This window comes from Agelaius phoeniceus, chromosome 1, assembly GCF_051311805.1.
Source record: "Agelaius phoeniceus isolate bAgePho1 chromosome 1, bAgePho1.hap1, whole genome shotgun sequence".
Taxonomy (NCBI): Eukaryota; Metazoa; Chordata; class Aves; order Passeriformes; family Icteridae; genus Agelaius; species Agelaius phoeniceus.
The window spans coordinates 110,966,285-110,992,551 of NC_135265.1; the positions used below are offsets into that span (position 1 = coordinate 110,966,285).

Below are 26,267 nucleotides of genomic sequence, written 5' to 3' on the forward strand. Positions count from 1 at the left end.
TACTTGCAAGGCAAAGAGAGATTACTTACAGGTACAATATTAGAGGCTTAAAGGACATGTGAGCCAATCATTGACAGACTTTTTGGAAATATCAAAAAAACCCCCAGTGTCGCTAACAGAAGGGGAACTTTTAGTAGCAAGACAAAAGGTTGAAGATATGTCTAAAAGAGGAAAACAGAAAACATCCTGATCTTTGCTTATTTAAATATAAAAAAGCAATCAGGAAAGGTGAGCAAGAGTATTTGGAAAACCTGCAAGAGACATAAACCAAGTACTTTTTCAAACACAGGAAGTCTGCTAGAGACAAAGTAAGGTAAACAGATGATCACCAGGACTTAGAGACACTTATCATGAACACTCAGAAAACAAAGCATGATAGAGGGAAAAAAGAACCCAAATTCCAAAACAGATAAAATCTGCAAAGTCCTAAGAAGCAATCTCATATTATTGAATTATTATTGAATAACTCATTAATTATTGAATTGCTATTAAAAAAAAAAATAATTTGCTTCCAAATGGAAAACTTGATGCACAGGATGACCAGGCAGCAGTGCCTCAAAGTTCATCCATTTTCTGAAGGATTCAATTAGAATGTGAGAAGGGATATATGGGTGATAGAGTCCACTTGGACTCCTAAGAAGTATTTGATAAATACATTTTAATAAAAGGATGTAAGACAGCAAATAAGCAGGGGCTTTATCTGAATCACCTCTAAAATCCTAATTTCTAAGACTAATAACTAACAGTCCTTAGATACTTAAACCGTAAAATTACCCCAGCTGTCCAGTGGAACATTCATTTGAGTAAATATTTAAGCACACAGCAGTGGCCTCCAAATTGACCTTGTGCCACTGAGCACCACCCTCTGGTCTTGGCCGTTCAGGTAATTTTCAGTGCACCTCACTGTCTGCTCATCTAGCCCTTGGATCAATAGCTTGTCTGTGAGGATCTTAATGGGAGACAGCATAAGCCCAGGCAGACAAAATCCACTGCGCTCCCCTTGCCTACCAGGCCAGTCACTTCTGTTTGATAACTGGTCCAGCATGACATTTCTTTGGTGAATTCATGCATGCTACTCTTGATGACTTTCTTGCCTTTGTGAAACATGCCTGGAAAATGTTTTGCAGGATTAGCTGCTCCATCATTTTCTGTGGATTAAAGCAAGGCTGACTAGCCTGTAGATCCCTGATTTCTCCTTCTTGCCTTTCTTGAACACAGGGGTGACATTTTCCTTCCTCCAGTCCAGAAGCAGTTCTGCCATTCATAATCTTCCTCAGGACTCCTGGGAGCATCCCATCAAGGCCCACGGATTTATGAATGTCCAGTTTGAATAAGTACTACCTGATCTACCCACAAAGGGTATGCATTTCTTTCTCCAGCCTTTCCCCTTGGTCTCTGGGACCCAGGATTCCTGAAGGCTGTTTTTTTTGCAGAACAGACTGGAGAAAAGAAGGAATTCAGCACTGCAGGATTTTTCTGTGCCATCAGGTTCCCTGCCCCAATCAGCAATGGGCTCACATTTTCCATAGTCCTCCTTTTGTGATGTCTGCACTTACAGAAGTCCTTCTTGTTGTCTTTGATATCCCTTGCCTGATTCAATTCCATTTTGGCTCCAACTTTTCCAACTGCATCCCTGCATGCTCATACAATGCTGCTGTATTTCTCCTAGGTTGCCAGTCCCTGATTCCACTTTCTATATTCCACCTTCTATATTCTTCCTTTTTGCATCTGAGTTTTGCCTGGAGCTCCTTGTTCAGCCATGCAAGCCTCCTGGCATTTTTGCCTGACTTCCTACTCATTGGAATGGACAGCTCTTGTGTTTGAAGAAGATGATATTTGAATACTAAACAGCTTTTTTTGGCCCTTCTTCCCAAATATAATATAAAACTATCAATTTTGGATGAGAAAAAAGTGTCAAGGACAGCCCTTATATCTGAAAGTGTTAAATTGGTCAAAGACTCTCAGTTAATCTCTTTTATGATGAATGGCCATGTATAGGGTATTTCATACCAGTGCAGTGGTATGTTAGTTATATGGCTGATAACTTCAAGCTACAAGTAAGTTACTATTTCCAGAATTCTTAGGTCACATAAAACAATTTATTTGCATAAAAGCAAACTTTAAGTAGAAGTGAACTCTTTAATAGAAGCAACCTAAAAATACCTCTCTACACCGTTGCATTACACAGAAAAAGCCCACAGCAACTCAGTCGCCCTGCCTAAAATTCAAGCAACAAAACACACAAAATAAAAGACAAAATATATTGCCAAAACACACCCCTCTTGAATTACACCAAACCTATGGCACAGGCTGGGGGTTGGGAATTTCAATGCACCAGCTGGGAATTGAACCCAGGTCACAAGAATGGGAATCTTGCATGATACCACTACACCACTAGTGCTTCCCTGCAGTGGTTCCTTATTCAGTGTTATTACACTCTAATCCCAAGGGATCTGCTAGCAAAAACATCAGTTACCCTGCCTCAGAGGCAAGTCATAATAAGGACTATGCAGGAAAAAGAGTTTTCTACCTGAAAAACATCACCTGAAGAACATAACACATATCCTAAAATACTGACAAGAGGTCACTGGACAACTAACTACTCCCTTTTCCTAGGGAAGTTTTGGAAGAGTAAGAATGGAAAAGCCTAAAAAAGTCTTCTGTTTGTTTCTCACAATATATATAAATAGTCAATCTTCTTTTGGTGAAGGCAAAGCTAAACAGCTTCACAGATTCCTTCCAAAATGTCTATGATTATAAAAGGACTTAAATTTCAAAACAGTAAAGCCAAGACAGTAAATTGTCTCAACAGTGCAGAGTAAGCAGATGTGTGCTGAAGCTGGAAAAAAATGAAAGGAACCAAACAATAATTGTTCCATTCTGACTGCCAATACCTTTCATGTGGAGCAAAATTTTTTTCATGAATACATGGCTACCCATGACTCTGGAAGTCAAAGCACTTTAGGATGCAAGAAAAACATAAATATTCCAGGCAGAAAACCAAATGGACTGCAGCTGAAAGAAGTTCTTTGGTGCAATGTGTTCCATGGTCCACTTCATGTACAGGTGTTGAAACTTTTATCACAGCTTCTGCAGCTTACTCAGGAACTCTGCCCCATTTGAGAAGCAATACTAAGTGTTTAATTTTTGAAATTAATTTATTTATTATTAATTTTAATTAATTAATTAATTAGAATATTTTCCAAATAGTTCATGCATTTAGCAGCTGTACATAGCATGAAGACCTGAGATTTCCTGGTCAAATAATACCTGTAAGATGTATTCAGTCTTCATGGAAATTGAGTTAATATCAGGTTAAATGCACTGCTTTTCCTCAGCTCCTTTCATTCAAGATATCTAACATAATTTGAAGGAAAGGTAACACAAAGGAAGTAATTAGTGGAAGACCAAAAATTTAAAGGTTTCTGAGCAGAACCAAATATTCTGCCTCTCTCATAGCACTGAATGGCAACTCCCCAACTATATTTATTTACAACCTTTGTTTAAAACAAATTTCTTATTCAGTAAATAACTCCAGAAAAGATAAAAGGAGACTTTCAAATAAACAGACCTACAAACAACCCTCTTTCTTTGTCCTTGCACTCAGTAACACATAGGACAAATGGACATAACTTCTAATTTTTAGGAGAGATTAGCAATTGCTTTCTTCCTAAAGATCAAATATGTCAGGTGCCAGGTTGGTAGCTTTTAAAGTAAAATTGAGAAAATGGAGGGGTGCAATAAAACAGCATTCCAGAAAGTCCATGTAAGCGTTAACTGACATTGTCATAAGAAAGTAATAAACAGAAATCTGGGATTGTATTAGAAGCAAAATCCTGTTTTTACACTAAAGCAAAATGTAGAAAGCATTTCTTCTGAATTGAATACTACATTTAGCCTACACTCATTATTTCCTGTGACTAGATTAAATGGCACAGACTATCTGAGGAGATATTTCCTTCTCAAAGGATGGTTTCAGATCATGCTTTGAAGACATCCATAGAGCTCCTGAAATCCCTCATTACTGGAAATTTCTTCATAATTTGTCATTCTCTGGGACTTGAATCTGAACTTTCACATGCACTTCCTGAATTCCCAAACATGTGGAAGGACAATGACCAGGACACACTCAGAGCAATACCAATTATATGTGGCATAGAAAATACTCCAAGGATTTCTCTTGTGAACGGCCCCATCTTTCTGTGATCTCTGTAAAGATTTAGTGTACAACATGGTCTCAGTGCTTCTCAAATCTGCTTTCTGACAACTCACCTCTCAATCCTGATTTTTTCTGTTTGTCTCTACAAATTCTTACAAGCATGAGTTTCCTCTTTTAGCTTATCAGTTAATACTTCCAAAACAGGTAAGATCTCTCCCCATTATTACATGTATGATTAAATAAAAATTCTGTCAATCAAGAAAGATATCAATGAAATTGAAAAGAATACATTTGGAAAGCTGTCACTAATTTCAAAATATTCTAATAATCCCAATAAGTAGTTCCATCAACATCAGAACTAATGAAGCCTGGTTTATTACTCATTTGTGTCCCATCATTGATTTACATTGGTGTGTTAAGGTATGAGCTCTGACTTGAGCCATTAATAAGGACTCTGCACATAACTCCTCCTTTCTTTCATCTTTTGATCCCCTCTCTTTTCCCACACCTCTTATATGGCATTTTTGGCATCTAGTAAGGAGTGTTTTCATGCTGACAGGATGTATTTATTCAACTCAGTCATCAATTTCTAAAAGAACTTTAAGAATCTAATTATTTTCAAGAACTTTTTTTCAGATGACTTTGTTGCAACCAGACAATAAAATCCAAAGTTTCTGGGGGGATAAAGACAATAACCTGAATACTAAAGATAAATAAAGCCAGCATACAATTGGACTTCAAAAGAAGAAGGAACTAAAAACATGTGATTTTTTTTCTGCACTGAGAATATTATGTACAGTATTGTTTAAAGTATAGATATTTGTAATCAATAAGCTGAAGAGCTACAAAATATATGTGCATATCTTAAAAGAATTCATGGAAAATAGAGAAAAATAGTATTTCAGATTCTATGTTTATAACCATCACAAATAAAAAAAAAAAAAAAAAATCTTTTACCAAAATGTTTTGGGGACTGAGGTTTCTGTTAACAAAAAAAATTTCAGAATCTTCCTCATTTTCAAGGTACGTATTTTCTTTTTGCATAATTTTAGCTTTTTTTATTTCAAGTAAAATCAAAAACGTTAGCTGATAAGTTTCAGCCTGAAACAATTTGAAATTGTTGAAATGTGATTTTGTGGACAGACTTACAATAAAAGTAAGGTTCATTTTGTAGGCATGTTTCAAGTGAAAAAAAAAAATTGTTTTTCTCCTATATTTATACTGCTGGCATTACCTATTTTTGCACAAACTGTCTATTTTTTACCCTCATGTTCTTAATTTTTATATTTCAAACTCCCCAATGCTTCATTAATATTTAGAATCCTTTGATTTATGGCTAGTAGATTGCTTTCTTGATGGATTTCTAATGAACATTAAACCATTAAGACACCTTAACATAAGCTGAAATTATTTCAGGCCAACACAGTAGACATCAGTATGCAAGTATTTTTAATTAATTTACATTAAAAAAAGAAAAGAAGGTACCGATTCTTCCACAGTTTTTATCATTTAAGAAGCAGCATCTGATAATTTTACACTCTCATCTCCTTGGGCTGTTATTTTGTTATCCAAATATTCTATACAAAAAATATTTTGTAAAGCAAGCAGCACAAATTTCTCATGTTTCTTTGTGATAATAAACAATATTTTAATAAAAAAAATAAAATAAAGACTATTAAAGAGTAATTAGGGATGTTTTATGCTATTGTGAGCATTAGTGTATTGCCCTTGCAGGATATCCTAGCAGAATCTTTAGGCTTCAAGTCTCAGTGAGAGCACAATCACTGCCTGCTAATTCACATATGACATACATGGTATAACTAAGCAGAATACCTCAAGTTTTTCTCAGCCTTAAGATTTTCCTTAATATCTCAATACCTCTCTTCATTCAATTCATAGAGTCACAGAATGGTTTGGGTTGGGAGGAACCCTGAAGATCCTCTGGTTCCAGCCCCTTGGCCACAGAAAGGGACACCTTGCACTGGATCAGGTGGCTCAGGGCCCCATCCAGCCTGGCCTTGAACACTCTCATGGATGGAGAATCCATAACTTCTCTGCTTACATCAATGATCAATCACTAGAGCTAAAGGAAAAATGAGGATGTTAGGGAAGCAACCATCTAGAGGATAAGGAAATAATTTAAAGTGATTTTAGGTGGAGAAAGGTATAACTTCTTTATTTCCTTCCCTCTCCTTCCTCTGCAAAAGCTGAAACACCACATGCTGTAAAATTCATGTAGGGATGAGAGTCCAGCTGGAATATGACCAGACAACAAACATGTTGATTGGTCTAGCAGTATCAAGGTTCATAATAAAAATCTTAAAGAATAATACATGTGAGAAAATCAGGACAGAATTAGGATACAGGTACTTTAAATGGCATGTAATTTCCTACTGGTATCTCAAGCATCTGATGAGGAGCAGATTTACATAAGAACCTTTGTGACTATGTTCCAGCAGCTGAGGGACTTGTTATCTTCACCAGAATGTCACAGCTCTGCTGTACTTCTCTAGGGTTCTCTCAATTGTCCATGGATGGCTGTACCTTCCTAAATAGTTGGGGACTGAAAGTTCTAACCTGAATGATTATGGATTGTAAAGCATGATCTGAGAAAAAACTGCAATGAAGCAGCTCTACTAACCTAGAAAAAGGAGATTAAAACCAAAATTGTTAAGCCTCCCAATATGTAAAATACTCTGAGAAATATAATGCCCCAACCCTGAAAATGGTCAAGGCCAGGCTGGATGGAGCTTTGGGGAACCTGGACTAGTGAGAAGTGTCCCTGAACTCAGCAAGGGGCTGGAACTAGATGATCTTTAAGGTCCCTTCCAATCCAAACCATTCTGTGATTCTAAATATAGTTCAGGTGAAAGACAAAGAGTTGTCTATATGTAAAGGGAAAAAAAACAACAAAACAACTGATTAAGTATGAGCAAAATGTCCTAGTTTTTAAATTGCTAGTACACAGGAAAAACATTATTCAGAAATATTTTTCACTCTTCCAATGCTTTTAGAGCAAACACTTTGACAGGAATTACTTGAAATAATGTTACACTGTGCAGGTAATTAATGAAAACAAAAGAATAGTAGTTAAGTATGAGAACAATTTTATAAGAAGGGTTTCTTCTAATCTTTCAGAAACAAAGCCCAGGTAGATATAGAAAATAGGTTTAATCTATACAGATACCTTTTGTAATGTAAATCTGAGTAGCATGATAAAAAGAAAACTCAGAGTTGTCCTTACTATGTCAAAAGTTGTAACACTCCTAATAGATCACATATAACATTTAAAATCAGCATGAATTTAACACAGAAAAAAGATCTAAGGAAAACAATGCCAAAAAAACATTCATTCATGTCACTTATTCTGTATTTAAACTTATTGGTGTATGTGACAATTTTCACGTTCTAATTTGGGTCTGATTCAAACCCCAGTGAAGAAAATGAATACAAACCCAATATTTTCCCAATTCTTAAAATAACTCAATTACCTCAGAAATATTTTTATGATGATCAGAAGAATAACTTTGAGCTTTGTGAATATCCACTGTTACTTATAAAGATGTATTGAATTTGTTGATTTAGCCACATTTTTGAAGGAAATTTGCAATAACAAATCAGATTTGACCTGATGGTCACCTAATGGAGCAGTTCCATGCTCCACATTATCCCTGTTGAGAATGTCTGTCTTTGTATTGTTTTGGTCTTAATAACCAGGTGATACCTGCTGGAGTATATCTGGTCATCAATCCCAGATGGAAATATATGTAGAAATATATGTACAAGAAAAAAGGGTTATTAATAAGTATTGGCTCTGTTTGAATATAGTTGTGCTCTCAATATCTGTTGGTAGCAATTGCTGGCACCACTAATAGAAAAAAAAACTATAATACACAGCTAAAAAAAAAGACAAGAACATGCCCATTGGTGGTTTTTATATGACTGTATCTTTGCTTTTTTTTGTCTGGGGGGGTGCTTTGGGGATTTTTTGTTAAATTCTGGGCATGCTTGGTACCTTCAGCTTCTCACAAATCCTCCATATTGCAGGAGGATTTCTGGATTCAACTTGATCATTAGCAGGACCTATTTATCAAGATGGACAGCCCACAATGGTGCTAAGCATGTACAAGAGAATGAATTTCATATTTATTTGCACTGGTATATATACACACATATATATACATATATATGTGTGTGTATATACCAGTGCAAATAAATATGCACCCAGATTCTGTTGTAAGCACCTACATTTTGTAGGCATTTTCTACTGGCTCAACAGGAGCTGTCAACTAACTGAAATCTCATAGTCAGGCTCTGTGAGGAGCTCCAGTTCAGATTTTAGACTATAAAGTATAATATTTGAAAATTAATTCTAGGAAATACAGCAGAAAAAGTGGAAAATTGTAAATAAAGTAGAACAAAATTATGCATGATGTAAAAGTGTATCACATGCCCATCTCAGATTAAAAAATCCGCTAACTTCAGAGGATAGTTATGCTGTCCCAATACCTGCACACATCATTCCAGATGGTTTAAGAAGATAAGAAATATTGGGCAGATATCTGCCCAGAAATGAAAAATATGTAGGTAACTTACAAAACTGTAAAATGGTTATGATTTTTTAATAATTAAAGCAGAAAAATAATACTAAAACAAAATAATGAACAAGAGATCTCTACTGAATCAACCACCTGTAATTTTAAAATCCATATTTTTATTTTTACTCATACAGAGGATCTTAACTCTTAAACATACAAAATATTTAGGGATTCATGTACTTTTCAATAACAGATACTCATTTACTTGCTTGTTTATAAATATTCAAGACTCACTTTGCTGTTCCAACATTTTACATCTTCCTGGATTTCTGCTTTTTGCTTCACTGACTCCTCAAGGTGTTTTTCATCCTTTATAATCTTCTCTTCTGTTTCTTTTAACTTCATACAGTATTCGGTCCAAATGAATTCAGAATGCTTTAACTCATTCCTAATAGAAATACACACAAAATGAATCTATCTATTTGGAAATACTCCAAGGTAGTCCTTCTCCATAAAGGAAAATGTAAAGCAGACCTGAAGTAGTAAAGATTTATTTTGATTCTCTACAATGTTCCTTGAACAGGTAAACATGAGATCATTTCAAAATTCCCACCCTGGGAAGTTCATGCAATTTCAGCTGGAACTACTCACGCTACCAGTTCACTCTGACTTAAAGCCTGCCAACATTACAACTTCTAATTGGACCTCTAAGCAGTCAAAGCAAGGCTATTTTTCATACCTCACATGTCAACTAAACAAAATAGGAGTCAACACTCTGCTAGTGGCTGAATCTAGTTCAGAGCCATCCTCACTTAATCAATCCACTGAGCTGTAATTTTGTGGACAAATGTTATTTGTGAATTAAATTTTTCACTGACATCAATTGTTCATGCTAAAAGGAACTTGAAGGCAAGGTCAGAGGAGGGGTTAAGGACTTTACTTTCACTCCCAATAGCGGATTTAAAAGCATTATAGGAAGGAAAGCTTGCCATAATTACAGAACAAGACACTAATAACTACAACAATTGTCAGGAAAACACTCCCATGAGACATGGTTATAGACCTCATTATAGGCTGCAAAAATGCTTTTTTTTACATTTGTGAATGGATTTGACAAAACGGCGAAAGAAATAAAGGTATATCTGGTAAAAATTTTACAATGGTTGCTGGTGTTTGTCCATTATTTTTATCATTGTTTCAGCAGGCAGAAAAAAGTTTCCTCCATGCTGCCAAGAGAACTGTTCTGGTCAATAGCATATTCCAAAGTGTGTCATATGTTGTAAAATAAATCCAGCACTGCAGAATTAAGACGAACAGTACCTGAGTTTTAGAGACAACTGTTGCAGTACAACCCAAAAAAAAACCCCTGCAACAAGACAAGAGGAAACAATCATTAAGTTGCTTCATCACTAACTCAAGAGCATTTTCTGCAAGATTGTTTTTCATTTACTTGCTTCCAATATTTCATCTAATGCTGAAGTACAGACTTAACTTGCAAAGTGTTACGGGCTGTGTATAGCATGAGCATGAAGCCCAGCATTTTGAACTCTTCCACTTCCTTAGGTCTCACCACCCATGCAAGAGACATATAAATAGTATTTGGCACCATTCTGAAAACAGACATGTAACAGTCATAGGCTGTAATTTTCTTCTCATATTGCCTATCAGCTACAACTTTCTGAGTCGTAGCTGTCATGAAAAATTACAGCACCATCAGCCACAATGCGTGTGCGCAAGGCACAGACTGTGCCGCGTGATTTATAACAGCCTCGGTATTTTCAGTTTCGTGCAATCTTCATCATTTTCTCACTGATGGCACTGAACATAAAGAAAAGAGTATGAACTGCAGAGCAGTCTTTCCAGTCTGTGCCACCACAAATCTGTCTCATGCCCATCAACGCTACGTTATTCTAGTCCTCCTCAGATGGCAGCTGAAGGGATCTACTTCCTCTGTAATGTAAGCATGACTTTAGTTACCAGTTTAGCAAATGGCTGCCAAAAAAATTTAAAATACTCAGTACAAAACCCAAACAAACAAACAACAAAAAAAGCAAACCAAAAAACCTCCCCCAGAAAAGCACCAAAGAAACAAACCTACAAGCAAAAAACCTAAAAAGACCCCGAACTCCCAAAAACCCAAAAAAAAAAGCTTCACTGAGGGATAGAAAAAAGAGTTTTCTACTTGACTTTTTCCTGAAAATGCTGATATTCCTAAAACCACTGGTATCATTAGCATTTTCAGTTTAATTCACAGTCAAAAAAAGCAAAGCAGGTTACAGGTGCATAAGAGTCACTGTCACTGTCATGTGAAAAGAAAATTGTATAGTTAGGTGAAACAGAAAACATACATGGCATATTTCTGTCAGTATAGATGACTAATTTTGGTATTATTTACATATTGCCATTATCATGGGGATTGTACTTACATAATGACTTCTTTCAAAAAAACAAAAGAAATTTTAAAGCATCTCAGAAAAAAGATTAGCTACAGGAAAACACTGCAGCTCCTCTCTTGCACATGAAACAATCTCAAGCACCCCAATTTCCACCAAGACTACCAAAAACCCCAGAAAAACTGCCCATGCTGCCCTAGAACTACTAAGCAAGGTAACAGCTGTGACACAATGACAGAATTTAGAGGGAACTGAACAAAATCTTGCACAAACAGACCTTTAAAAAGTGAAGTAGTCACAAGACAAGATGAAAAAAATCTAATATTTATTAAAAAATGAAGAAGTAAAATCAGATTATCAATTTTCATTGAAAAAATAGGTTGGAGGATGGTATCTCAAAATCCTATATCTGTTGTTTTGATATATTTACAAATTATGTAAACAGGCAGGAGCAGTGAAATTAAAAGTCCGCATATAATGTGATTACAATAGGAAAGGTCAAAATAAGCTAAAAAACTTCAGAAAAATTTCAGGACAAACTAAGCAACTGGGGAATAAACCAGCACATACCATTTTGCACCCAAACTCGAAGTAAAAGATCAGAGAAATTAAGTACATCATAAAATTCTGAATTAACTGTTTCTATTTGAGAGAAACATGTACATATTTCCACAAACATGTCTACTCAACATTTAGCACAGTTAAAGAAGCTAAGAAGGTTAAATTAAGCAAGAAATGGGATGGAAAATATTAGAATAAGAAACATAAGTAGTACATCCCTCTTAAAGTCATTGCCATGGCTTAAGTTGGAATATTCTTTGTATTACCTTTCAACCCATTTCAGAAAACTATATCACAGAAATGAAAACAAACCAGAAGGCATCTTAGAAAGGTCCTAAAATACAGAATTCTTCTTAAAGGACATTGAAAATAATGAAAATTGCTTTAGAAAAAAGAAATGAATAATGAACAAAGAAGTCCAAAGTCACAGAGAATATGGCCTAGTGAAGAAAGTTGACAATACACAGAAATATTTATTCTTACATACACCTTAAGACTTCAAGCCCTAAACTACAGCAATTTGTCTACAAATTTTTTTGTGGGGGAAAAAAACCTTATAGCTGCTGATCACACTCTATAAATACGAATCAAAAAGGAATAAAGTTTAATAGTATGTATATGATGGAAGGGTAAAAAAAAGAAAGAAAATAGGAAAAAAAATATACTTTTAACAATATTTTTCCTGGTGTTACATGATAAAATCACCTTCAGCAACAGTTACTATAATCAGAACATCTGAATGCATAGTAATAAATTACATGACATTTTGGTAATACATCTTACTCAGTACCTGATCTTTACCATAATTAAAATCAACATGAGGTTTGCAATGAACTTAACAAGTTACAGAATCAAGGTCCATGCTTTCTGATTTCTCTCTGCTGGAACCCACAAAGGAGCTAATGAGTATTTGATCAGTTCTTCTCCATATACATATTTAAACAATAATCAAAATTCCAAATATTATGAAGACATTGTGAAGCTTGCATTCCCAGACTCATGTACACTAAAAACAAGTGTTATTTCTTACTCTTCACATATGTCCTCTTTTGCTTAGACATACATAGTGATGTTAATTGAAGAATTATGTGGCAATTTTCAGAAGTCACTCCAGCTTTGTCAAGTGTTATTACAAAATTCTGCTCTCAGGTTTTTTGTAATAAAATACTTCCGCTTTAGCTATATATCTGACCACAACTTTAATTTTTCATATACTAATATTCTTTTCAGACTGTAAAATAGGTTCTGAAATGAAAAAGTTAAATCTTAGTTAACTAAAACCAAATGTGTTGACTGTGGATCTACCTTAGAGGTAGTAAAATATAATTAGCAAAAATGTCTCTAATATAATGTCAAAATTATCCTGACTCAATAAAACCAAGCCTTAGAAATTCACTGTAAATGTTAGGATTGAAATAGGAAGAATTTAAATATGGTGAAAAAAGAAACAAGTCAGAGACACAGATCTCCAGTATTGCTAAGCTATCCATCTTAGAGAAAAATACAGGTTTTGATCCTACAGTGATTCATCCTTCCTGAGACAAGGACAATTTGGATCCTATTACAAGTGCATCACCACTTTACGAGTGCAAGGCCAGAACTGCTCAAACAGCAACATCATTTGGGTGAACGCTACCAAGATGCCTCCTGCTCCCTTATTAGAGGTGAACTTGTTACAGACAGAGCTGTGATCCTTCTTTAGTTCTGCTGTTTAGTGTCAGTGACAAAGAGATCCACAGTGATGTGATATCTCAAAGAACTGGGATTACTGCACCTAAGCAACCTTCCCTTCTCAAAGAATGTCAGTAAGGTTTGTGCTCTGACCTGCAAGCACAGATCTCCCTGGATAGCAGACATCAAAAGCACCCATCTTATTAGCTAAAGAAACGACTTCCTGATGTTGATAATACCTATCAGGTAGGTCAAAATATACTGTAAGAGTGCCCTGTTTTTCAGGGTTACTTTCTGCTTCAAGGCTAAGTAACTTCTAAGATTCTGAGGCAGGCAGCAAGTACTCCTGTGGGACTAAAAGAAGTGTTTCAAGGTCCTGAGCAGTAAACAGTTTTTGAAATAAAGTTTTGAAATAATGTTTTCAACCTAAACAAAGTGAAAATGACACAACCAACTCACATTATTTTAATCAGGTGCAGCTCTTAACTATGGCATATAGAGTACCATAAATAGGAAGCAAAACAACCACAGTTATTAATGCCGATTATTTCTTGAAGAAAGAACTTAAAATTTAAAACCAAGAGAAAATGTCTGCAGCTACTATGACCTCTTCTTTATATATCTCTGAGAGTGGGTCCTTTTACAGAGGTGGCCAGGATACCTTACTCCTAAATTCTACTGTGCATCTTGTTTTATTCAAGCATATCTTACTAGAGAAGCTGACATACAGTTTAAATAGAATAAAATTTTTTCCTATTTGGTACATCAAATGAAAATGTCACTCATGGTACCCTCTACTCTCTCAGTTACTTGAAGATTTTGTTTCATGGTAGACAAGCCTACAAAAGAGATTTCACAGACTGAATGCAGGCATTACAATGGGCAATGTGCAAGTATACTGGTTTGGGCTGGGATCCAGTTAATTTTCCTCAGAGTAGCAAGTATGAGGCTATGTTGGGGTTTTGTGCTTGAAGTGGTGCTGTTTCCACACAGGAATGTTAGCAGGGCTCACACAGAGTCAAGCCCTTTTCTGTGCCTCACCCTACCAGTGAGCAGGCTGGAGGTGCACAAGGAGATGAGGGGGACACAGCCAGGACAGCTGACCCCAACTGGTCAAAGGGATATCCCACACCATAGGGCATTATGCTCAGCATGTCAAGTTGCAGGGAGGAAGGGGTTGTTAGTGATGGTGTTTGTCTTCTCAAGCAAATGTCTGATGTGATGGACCTTGGCTTTCAAGGCTGAACACCTGCCTGCCCATAGAAGTGGTAAATTAATTTCTTGCTTTGTTCTCCTTGTGTGTATGGCTGCTGCTTCTTCTCTTAAACTGTCTTTATTTCCACCAGTGGCTTTTTTAATTTTTACCCTTCTGATTCTCCATACCATCCTGGCTCAGAGGAAGAGAGAGAGATGCTGTGTGGGGCTCAGGTGCCCACTGAGGTTAAACCCCAACAATTCACATTGCTTACCTTTGGTCTTTTTAGAAAGTCTGGCTGTGTGCTGCTGGCTTGTCGACAATGAAAATGACATTTATTTCTGCTAACAGCCTCTGGACTTCAGTGATTTCTTGGCACAGATGGGTTGGCCTATGGAATAAGATTCTTTAGATGAGAATGAACTTTGGCAAATAAGGACTCACTGAGCAGAAGTGAATAAAAGCTCTTACAGGTTTTATACCTGTGCTGGTGGTAAGAGTAGCTCTCGTAGCTCACAGTCATATTTAAATGCTTAAGGAAAGAGTGTCACAGCATTGTGGAATCACCCCGTTGTCTCACAGACACAGACAGCCCATCTCCTTGAGGAATCTAATGCTGCTGCCAGGAGTTTCATGAAATTCCACTGTTAGTCCAATAAACAGAATTCTCCTCTACAAATGATCTCTACAAAACATCAGTATGTTGCATTCACAGCACCTCCTGTGAGCAGAATGGATCAGTGTATGGAAACAGAGATCCTGCAGTAAGAGAACATCAGTGTCTTCATTTTGAAGAGATATAGCAGTAACCTGAGATGATCATGGATCTGTAGATAACAGACACCCTTTAAAGTCCTCGTTTCTTTAAAAAATAAGAAATTTGGTAACAAGAAATATTTCTTCAGCTCTGTAAGTGCTCCTTTACAGCTCTTAGGTAAACTAATGAGGCAAACTCCATAGTGACTTCAAATGAAAATGATTCTTTAGAAGAAACAGAGAATGGGTGATGGACAATCCTTTGCAATGATTGTGCTGGATGGGAAGTTGACATTTACTGAAATGAGGCTAACAAGGACAGCAGTTTGCACATACAACTCAGTCATTAGCATTAGAATTACTGCCTTGGATGAAGCATCAGTGATCAGGACAGGTTTTCAACCCCTGCTGGACATGAGGCACTTTTTAACATCAATTCTCCAGAATATCAGAACAGTGCATGCTAACCCAATTCAGGTAGTGCAGAGCACAACTTGAATTATAAAACTGGCCTATAAATTCCTAGTGAACCCAGGTAGTTCTGAATGAATAAGATGGACCAAATTTCATTACTTACTGAGAAATTTATATACTCCATAATTACCATGCACAGTTTTTTAATACCTGATATTTGAAGAACAGGTGCTGCCACATGGCTGCGGTATTGAAATGTCTGCTTTGGCCACTCAAGATATTTCAAAAATTTATTACTGCCTTTCAATTATTCCTGTGAGCTTTCCTCATCTCAAATGAAAAAGAAAAGGCCACTGTGTCACTTGCTACACTGCCAGATAAAAGCTGGCAATGAGCCATGGGCATATGCAGCAAAGTCAATTGTAACCTCCTACCAAACATCAAATACTTAATATTCTTGTTCTTTGGCACACTTATTTTTGGTGCTGACTCTTTGTCTGTATACTCAGAAATAGAAAAGAAGGATTATTTGTCACTCAGTGACTGGCCATTAGTGGTGTCCAATTGTTACTATAGCTCTACTTGATAATCTAGATGATAAATTTACCAGCAGTTAATAACCTGGTAAGAGGTTACAGCAAGGAAACTCCAACATAACTCCAACTGCCATATAGAAGCCACCTTGCAATCCAATAAAGTAATTTTGCTGGTTTGTTAAAATAAAAAAAAAAAAAGTAGAAAGGGTATTTTGATAAATTCCAGTAATTTGTGCAGTAAATAAGAATGATAGCAGAATGTTGTGTCAAAGGGATTAAAATTATAATTATTATAATTATAATTCTGGATGTTATGTTTTCCCTATTCTGCTAATGCAAGCTAAGACAGAAGAGGCAAACTCTTATGTATAATTCTATTATTTTAATTGAAGAAAAAACCAAGAGAATTTAAAATAATTTATACAAGCAAATTTTCTATAGTTTGGTTGCCTCTCTTAAAACCAACAGGGAATTATAATGCCATAGTGGAGAGCTCCTATTTCTATTGACTCAAAGCATCTCAGCATATTTAATTTTATCATACACACACACATAATTCTTCAGATTCTTCATCAGTCCTTTTCATTGTCTTTTGTGTTTCTATGAGCTCACAATGAACATCACTGGATATTCTTGATGTCAGAAAGCAAGTTTTCCAAAAGATTTTATATAAAAAGCACACATAATGTTTGAAATTAAAAAAAATCCAAGGTTTGTCTGATTCTGGTCAGTTTAAAAACATGTTTAAATTTGAAGTGCCAGGGAAAGACAACAGAATGTGTTGCAAAATTGCATAATTTAGAAAAATGCTAGCAAGAGGGCTTTCATTCTGTTGGAGGATTTTGGAGTTATTTTGAAAAGGTGGCTACTTTCATGGGAAGAGAGTGACCTCTGGAGCAGAAAGAAAGAAATTATGTGCAAAGAAAACCCTGAGGTTTCACTCAGTAACCTGACAAAATCATTACTGAAGCATCTCCTAGAGGCTGTGCAGCCTTTGTAGACAATGCAATATATTTTTTAATGGGATTGATAATATTGGGGCACTCAGTTTGTAACAAGTCTCAAATAGAGATATGCATGTCTTTTGCCTCTGCTTTTTAAAATACTACAAATATAAACAACATGATATAAAATCTTTATTAGAATCTAGCTTAACTTTGCTGCTTAAATTAGTTCTCTGGATAATAAAAACTAGATATTAAAATTTAAATAATTATTTTAATTGCAAAGGTAACTAAGTATCAGCTGCTATTTTATGATCATGGCAGGAAACCCCAAATCTGAGTAACAAACTGTTAAATCAGAGCACAATAAAAGTCATAGATAATTTACTGGACATTTAAAAATTCTGTTGAAATGAAATATATATAAATAAGATAAATACATATATGTAAATAAATATAAACACAGTAACAATAAGTCTATCTCCTTGTGATATGCAGTGCCAATTTTTGGAAAGAAAGAAAAAAATGCTGGGAAAAAAAGAGTGTTTTAAAATAGCCTTTAAAAATATTTTAGAGTCTACTTCATGAGTTGGATTGTAGTAGATCTCAATATTTTAGCTGCATATATTTTGGAACATAAACATAGAAATAAGATATCCAACTTAAAAATATTACCAACTTGATTTTTAATCAGTATTTGAAAAATATAGCCCTGATAGAATGGTGAAGTGTTTCATAACTCAGAACTAATTCATGATAGTTCTTTTATTATTTGTGTAATAGGCAATTAATTTTTTCATTTTAGAAGTATTTTGACATGACTTCAGAGTTCCCCAAAATGGAATTAGAAAAAACAAAAAGAAACATCATTATGAATCACTTACAAAAATACCCTCTACATTTCAGACTGTAAGTACTTGAAAAAGACATTGTACTCTAGATTTGCACTTAAAAGGTATTATAGAAAACATATTGAAAACATTATAATTATTCCTAATATCTGAACTTGAAGTAACATAGTATCCCTCCAGCTTTAGAAATCAGTTTTAAGCTACCTGCAACTTTGTTCTACTTTGATTCTTTAGCCTGGCATCCTCCACATTAGGCATTTACCATAAAAATATTATAAATATTACAATCAATAAATACCATAAGTAAATAGATTAGGAAAAAGATACATCAGCACTAAAGAACAACTGAATCTTGTAAACTTTTTTCTTGTAAACTTTTTTGGACAGCTTCTCACATCTCCGTATTCTGAAACACAGGTGTCTGTGTAAAAAATGAAGAGAATCAATGCAAGTATCACATATGTGGCTTCTACCTTTCTCAGGAAAAACTCCACATGAAATCATCTCACAAAGTCAGAATTACATTCCATTTATTCCTCAGAGACATTTATTAAAGGCTGGCAGCATTGTCCTCCCCGGGCTCTCTCGACACTGAGTGCTTGTATGTAGTGCTACACGTGTACAAAATGTAAAGCAGACTTTGGTACTTCCAGCAGACTGCTGTTCTCTAAAAGGTGGAGAATATATCTATCCATAGTGGAAAAAAAACTAAAAGAAACATCTGTGTATGATCTGGATTTACCTTTCTATCCATTCTCCACAGCTGTGTCCTTGGATTCAGCTTTTCTTCCAGCAGAGGGCTGTGTTTCTTCACGAAGTCTGTTTCCTCCTGAATCTCTCTGTTGGCTGTTTCTAACATATTTGGTTCTGTACCTGCAGCAGCTGACAGCTTTTACAATCAAAATGCCATCATAGCTCCAAGGTATCTTAATATTACACATGTAATATTCTGCTGAAAAGATAATTAGCGTAAGAAAATGTGGGTATCTGAATGACACCATGAATAACTAGTGAGATTAGGAAATATCTTGTCATAATGCTAAGGCTTGCAAAATTTTGCTCTAAGTTTCTTTGAAGGCCGAGAAAGGGCATTGATGAGAAAAGATCAGCAGCTATTGCATTAGGAGTGGATCTGGTTTGTAAACTCATAATTAGTTATCCTAGTGTGTAAGTCAAGCAACTGCTCAAAGCTGGGGTGGTTTTGTTTTCATGAAGGAAATGAAAACACCTCGCCTTAAGGCATATGTAGAGGAGGCTATTATGACACAAGAACAGCTCCACCGAGCTTCCTAGCCTCCAGCTATGTTGATGTATGACATATGTTGGTGCAGAGAAAGAACAGGGCAAGCACAGAGCCCACATCCTCTTGGTGGTACAAAAACTATTTTCAGTATGAGGACTCTTCCCGAACTAAACAGGGTTTCAGGAAAGTTAAACTAAAGATACAAACTCAAAACCAACAAACAAAACATTCTCACTGTCACACAAGAATTATCTTGTGACTGCCACACAGTCAGTCTTAATTCAGTTTGCTGCATTTTCTTTTCTGATTTGGCATAAATTTCCTATGGGTCTTTACAAGAAAATAGGGGACTAGAACACTGGTTGCTGAATAGCGATATGTATTTTATCTTATTTTGCCTAGGGAAAAAAAGTTTATTACAGGTGATGTTCTGCAGCAGCTGATGGGAAATTTATTGGTATAAAACTACAGAAAGTAAAGTAAGAATATCAGATGAGAAAAAAAATCAGATCATATCTCAACAACAGTAAACTTTGCCATAAATTTGAGAGAGAGAAGCACATTTTACTGATGTAAAAAACACTCCTGAGAATTAGCTGTGAAATATTCAATGCAATCCCTTTAGTCAATAAATCTTTCTGTGTTAACAAGACATAAATCCAAAATTCGCAAAATTATTATTTCAGTGCTACTGCAAATTAGAGATATTGCAAGAAGAAGTGGATTTTCTACATTGTACAAAGTGATGCCTAACATTAAGATGAATAAAATGTGGTTTATATTGGATTTTTGTTCTATTTCAGAGAAAGTAATTTCTGAAGATTGGTTACATCAATGTAATTACCTGAGTGTGCTACTCAGGTGTGAGATGCAGGAGGTATTAGGAATAATGGAGATCAAGGTAAGTCTGAAGAAATAATAGGATTCAGTGTCTAATCTGAATAGGTCATACAAAATCTTAATTAATCTCCTGGGTTTGTAATACTTAGATTAGAGATAAATTGTAACATTCCTGAATTCCTTTGTCCTCAATTCCATGTTAGTATATTTTTTGTTTTTAAGATAATACTATGAAAAGTTATAATCCTGAAAAATGACAGTATTTACTCCAAGGACATGACATCACACAGATACAGCCCAGTGATAAACCAAGGGAGAAGAAACTGGTCAATTTTCACAGCTAAACTTAATGCTTCTTTATGTCACCTTTAAAAAATGCTGCATCATTTCTTACATTAACAGACCAGAAAATGTGCTAATTATATTCTACAATTCTAAACTTCTGTTATTTAAAGAAAATGCTAAACACTAAAGAAAAAGCAACAGAAATGTATAGCAACACACAAAGATAATTTACAGCTACATCGTCATAGGTAAGAACATCAAAAAGTAAAAAGTAACACCTCTGGAGCTCAAATCTTGAGCTACTATGCTTGCCGTTCTTTAATTCTATAAAATGGACCTTTCACTGCCACAGATTTGCTCCTGAAAGCATCCTCTAACCTGCCAATGATTTTTAGTTCAGAGTCTTCATTCAAGCTCTTCCTCTGTTTTCAGGTCATCATAAATGGTCTGTAAGAACAAATCACTTTTAGGTGAGCAACCTGAGCAGACTGGGAGCACCTTAACACAGGTGTCCAATTTCCAGGTCAAGAGTTAGCCACTGACTAAAGCCAACAAACATTTTTCTCCTATGTTGCATGGGGTGCGTACTATTTGACACTTGGCCTTCAGGGAAGGGGGTAGAAAGGATTTGGACTAAACAATTGGCTCATGTCCATTACACACTGATCTTCATGCAATGCTTGCCCATCACCAAACACAGCCATGGAGGACTCTTGCACTGCCACCACACTCTGGACTGTGAGATGTTTGTCAAAGACCTCTGGGTGGCTTGCACAAGAATATCCACAAGTACAACCTTGATTTCACATCTAGCAACTTGCTGTGACAAATTATGCTACTTTCCTAAAGCCTAGGTTCAAGCAGAACCTGCTTTTTGCCCAGAAGCCAGAATAAAAACAACAAACTGCTAAGTAGCTCCTTTTTTACTTTTCCTTTTTTTTTCCTTTAATTTTATTGTGTAGATACCTACAAAAGGTAATGCAAAAGTCCTCAGAATCTGGGGTTTTAAGGACTCATATCAATGGTTATGTCAAATAATTTGTATTAAATATTTGAGAATTTTGTTGCAATGTATTACATTTTAATTTTTCTCAAAACATTTTTTTTTAATTTCTGGTTTAATCTGTAGTTTAACCCAAATGTACTATTTTATAATTATGTTTCATTTTCTCACTTCTTGCCCCAAACTAAGTATTTATTATCATCTTAAGTGTCTTACGTTATTTCTCATAAAATGCCAAAAATTTCACAGTACTTCCCATTTTCTTCCCAGATATGTATTCAAGTGTACCAAGTTCAGAAATGTTGTAATCCTTTTACAGTAAACACAACTATAGTCATATCTGGATTTTTACTCTTGGTAGTGAGCTGACTGAAAAATTACAAATATTCTCAGTTTCAATATAAGTAGCCTTTTGCATGGCTGCAAGGAGTTGCTGAAGCCTCCAATGTGACATACAAACAATTTTCATGCCAAGCTTGTTCCTTCACTATTTCTCCAACTCCAAAGACTTTTCTCCCTCATGATCAGCCTTCATCTGCTTAATTAGCTCAGTAACTTCCAATAGCAAAGCTTCTGTTTCCTGCTTCAAAGTTAACGTCTTTGCCGTCTTTAAAAATACATTAGAAATATTTTTTAATGAAAACTTAATCACATGCTCTTTAGTTGAGTTTCATTCTCAACACAAAGCTGGCCTACTCACAGTAAGCACAATTGGTTACATTTCTGCCTTTAAAAATAGATTATAATTGTTCCTTATGAGGGCTTAAACACACACTCTGAATTCCAGCTCCTTTCTCAGGATAAAGCTGACTCTTCACATCCATCAAGGCAAGCACAACTGGTTGCAAACACATCTTTCATGTTCTCCAGCTTATTTCAAATGCAAAGCACAACAAATATGTGTTAATATAGATAGCAAAAAATTTTCATCTTTCTGTCTTTGCTTGGGTAAGTAATATCCAAATAACAGTACAAGTTCCTAATTATCTCAGTTTTGTCAAGAAAAATTATTTAATTTAATTTTGCTAAGTAAGCTTCAATTAATTCATAAAGTCTTTGGAGTTCTAAGAATATTCAGTATAATACCTCAACAATATCAATTCAGTATAATATCTCAATAATATCTCAATATTTTACTGGTGATACACCAAACAATCATTCCATTCTGTGGCATTTGGTTTGGGGTTTTCTTTGGCAAAAGATTATTAGAGATCATCATCCATTGTCCTGATCTACAAAAAATAAGAGTTATACAAGCAAGGATCCAAGACACTTCTCTTTTGATTCCACAGTCAATAATTCCCTAAATTATTTTGATTAAAATCTGCAAGCACTTAAAAGAAGGAAAACTACTTAAAATCTGGAGTGCAATTTTAGCCTTACTGTTATCAACAAAAATTTTATCACACAATTTACTGCAGATGGGATTGCCTCAGGCTGGTACTACTTAAAAGGTTGCACACTGGTTTAAAAAAATGCACACAATCTCTTTAATATTTAAAACTTAATTTAAAAATGCATAGTCTGACTAAAGATCAAAACTACATGAAACAGAATTCTTTGTTGGTAGTATATTACAAATATCCTGTAACAGCAGTGTAGTAATTTTTTTAACAAAAGAAACTAAATGAAAAAAATTCTAGGGTTCCCACACCCAATACAACCAGTTTAGTTGGTTCAAATCCAAGAGAGGTTAAAACATAGCATAGATCTAAATAGAGAGATGTAAATTACCTTCTTGCAAAATAGGATGACTTAACAGTTCTTAATATATCATTTAAATGTATGTGACTTTCAGCTTGACAGATGATACACACAGATTTCAAAGGATACTCACATCATTTACATAAGACATGGAACAAGGAACAAAATTAATCTGCAAGTAAGAATGGGAATGAAGTAACACAAGAAGTCAAGAACACAAGCAAATCATTGCAATGAGCATTTAAAAGGCTCATTAGCCTATTGGAGTTGAAAACCAGGGGAGGAAAGATAATTGCCACCCACTTATGTCCACACGTGAGGCTTAAAGGGCACACAGGAGTCCTTCCTATGCAGCTAAGAGGGAACAAAACCTGTGGTCACAGGGTTACAGCACACACACACTCCCATAACTCGAGCACACATCAATTTGAAAGAACTCTTGGGAGAGCACCACAAAAAAACCCCTTTGTCATGACGATACAGCAGACATCCTACACCAAAAACAGACCAAGAGAAATGCTATGGAAGCCTTCCTAGCTCAACACAAAATACAGGGAATAGGAAAAAAAAAAGACCTGTGCAGTAATGGACATCAAGACACTGGACAGGAAAACTGAGTCTTGAAGAGGTATCAAATTAGTTACAGAAACAGCAGTTTGATAAACAAGAATTAAATAAGTAAGCAAACAGAAAATAACTCAATAGGTGGATCTGACATGAAGTAAAAATAGGTTAATACAGGGTTTGTTGAGCAAAACAGCCAGGACAACAAGCTCAGTGCATGAGATACAAAGATTAATAGAGGAGTTGGAAGAGGAGAATGTAACTAGAACTACACCATAACGTACTCTGCATCATGAAAAATTTAAAGTAACAGATTCAGGCTTATTTTGTGTTCTTTCTGAGTTTCTGCCTTTGAAATATACCTGTATTGTATTACATATCTACTGGACACATGGCTAGAAATAATTTATTATCAAATGTATAAATAAATTCATATATAAACAATTAAAATCAAACCCCTCTATATTTGTAGTATAGTTATTTCATTCTATATGCCTAATTCTTATTTTTAAGTGGATTAATGAGACATTCTTACTATAGCAACCCTACCTTTTCTCCTTTTAACTTGTAGTTATAATAAGGCCACCATCCAAAGACTTCAGAATATTTTAAATCTCTGTATATAAAGTAACAACAACTTAGAAGAGATGTAGAATGTACACAAGACTAGCAGAAAGAATTTAAGTTAATAAAAGGAACAAATATCTGGACCTGATAATGCTTATCCAATTACTGCATATTGATGAGAAATTATGACATTGAAATAATTTCGCTGTTCTAACATTATTTTAAATAAAAGTGAATGAGGCAAAATAAATTTTCCAGTAAAATTAATCTCTATACTGTAAATCTACATGTAGTTCATGCACCTTGGATTCTTGTATCATCTCTACTGCAGTTGCAGAAATTTCCCTGCAGAGTACTTAACAGCATTTGTGGAATACTAATCTGAGACAGCTTTCCTGATGTGCTGCTACGATGACATTACTGCCAGTATCGCAGATAAATTATTTAAATATAACTTGTCTGTGCAGGCAGCTATCAGATCTTCTTGCTGCAGTATAGACATATGCAAAATTTATTAACATTTGGAAAACACTTTTCCAGTAAAAGTGAATTATTTAAATTACACTAATCATGTTCTCAGAGAGGTTAATGGGAAGATTTTACAACACTGGAAAATTATATATATATTGGATTGTTTCTTCCTCTACCTACCCATTTTTTAAAGTTTCCTTTATTCTTGTTTCTATTCATTTCTATTAATCCATATAGAAATGGAAAAGATCGTGTGCTGTTACAGAAAGAATCACAACATTTTCAATTTTGTCTTTCCTACAATAATGAAACCTTTCAATCAAGGAATCCTTAAGTAGTGTTCACGAAAAAACATTGCTTACTCTAAATGAGAGAAAATGGCACTCAGCTCCATTTCATGCCCTATTCAAGACAAGTAACAAAAATTATTTTACAGATGATATCACTGAATCAGCTTGACTCTGACTCATTATGCATGAATCTATTAATTTTGATGATATATGGATATTGCATTATGATATTGTGCTATACTGATTGCAATAAAATATTTTCATTTGCCAAAACTGTTAAGTAGATGAAAAACAGAATGACTAGTAAATTAAATTCTCAGGCACTATTTCAGGGAGTACATATCATATGAAATTAAAATTTTTATAAAAATCAACATAGTAATCCTAATTAATATATATCTGATCCTATAAGGATAAAAATGTACCATGAATGTCCCAGTTGGAAGCGTATTTCCTCCTTTAATTCTAATTGTTTAATATGTGAATAACTTTGTTAATACAGGGTAACAGAGTATTTACAAAAGCACAGCAATGTTGCCTTGTGGTGATCCACTTATTCTTGTCTGGAGAAAGGAAGATAATACAGAAGGCAGGCTGATATCAGGTTTTGTCATACCTGATTTTCTTCCTTTAATTTGCAACTTTGCTAACTTTAGTCTTGAAAATGACTAACCAGAATGTAACAGCTGTCTATTACTTTGCACACAATTTGCTCTAACTCTTACTCCTTTTCTAATACAATGTCAACCACAAGGAGGGAGATAAAAAATTCTTGAAGAATATGAAGGAATAATTTCAAAGAAATGAGATATGATAAAGAGGGCTAGGGTCAAAATACAATTCACTGTAACTAATTTTACATAATTAATCCCAAATGAATAGATTCTTATGATTTTACATTAGTCCTCAGCAAGGATTTTGTCCAAACAGGAAAAAAAATCACAATCCAAAATGGCAAATGTGGCAGCTACTAGAAAAACACCCAGAGCAAAATCAAAAAGGTCACAAGGACTTAGAGACAAGCTTAGACTACTCTTATGTACACAATACTTAGTTCCAGCAAATGTTTGCTTCCACCTTATGAAGGGGTGAAGTTTCAAACAGTAACTCCTGTGACGGGAATTTAAAGCAACATGACATAAATGAACTGCTTTGTGAGAACAAGCGGATTTCAGAATTATGTTTTCTTTAAACTCTGTTAGCCTTGTAGCTTCTTAAATAAATGATGCTGTGTGACACTATTGAATGTTAACTATTGAGTTAATTCACAGCACAGGAATTT

The 26,267-nt window shown here is 35.0% G+C and overlaps 1 long non-coding RNA gene and 1 other non-coding gene across 2 annotated transcripts in view; both read right to left on the bottom strand.

Moving 5' to 3' along the window:
- Nucleotides 1-26,267, bottom strand: part of LOC143695136 (uncharacterized) — a 144,377-nt gene that overhangs the window by 112,284 nt on the left and 5,826 nt on the right. The gene's annotated exons all lie outside the window — the stretch shown is intronic.
- Nucleotides 2,331-2,401, bottom strand: TRNAG-CCC (transfer RNA glycine (anticodon CCC)). Its single transcript has one exon. It is a non-coding gene; the product is annotated as a tRNA-Gly (tRNA).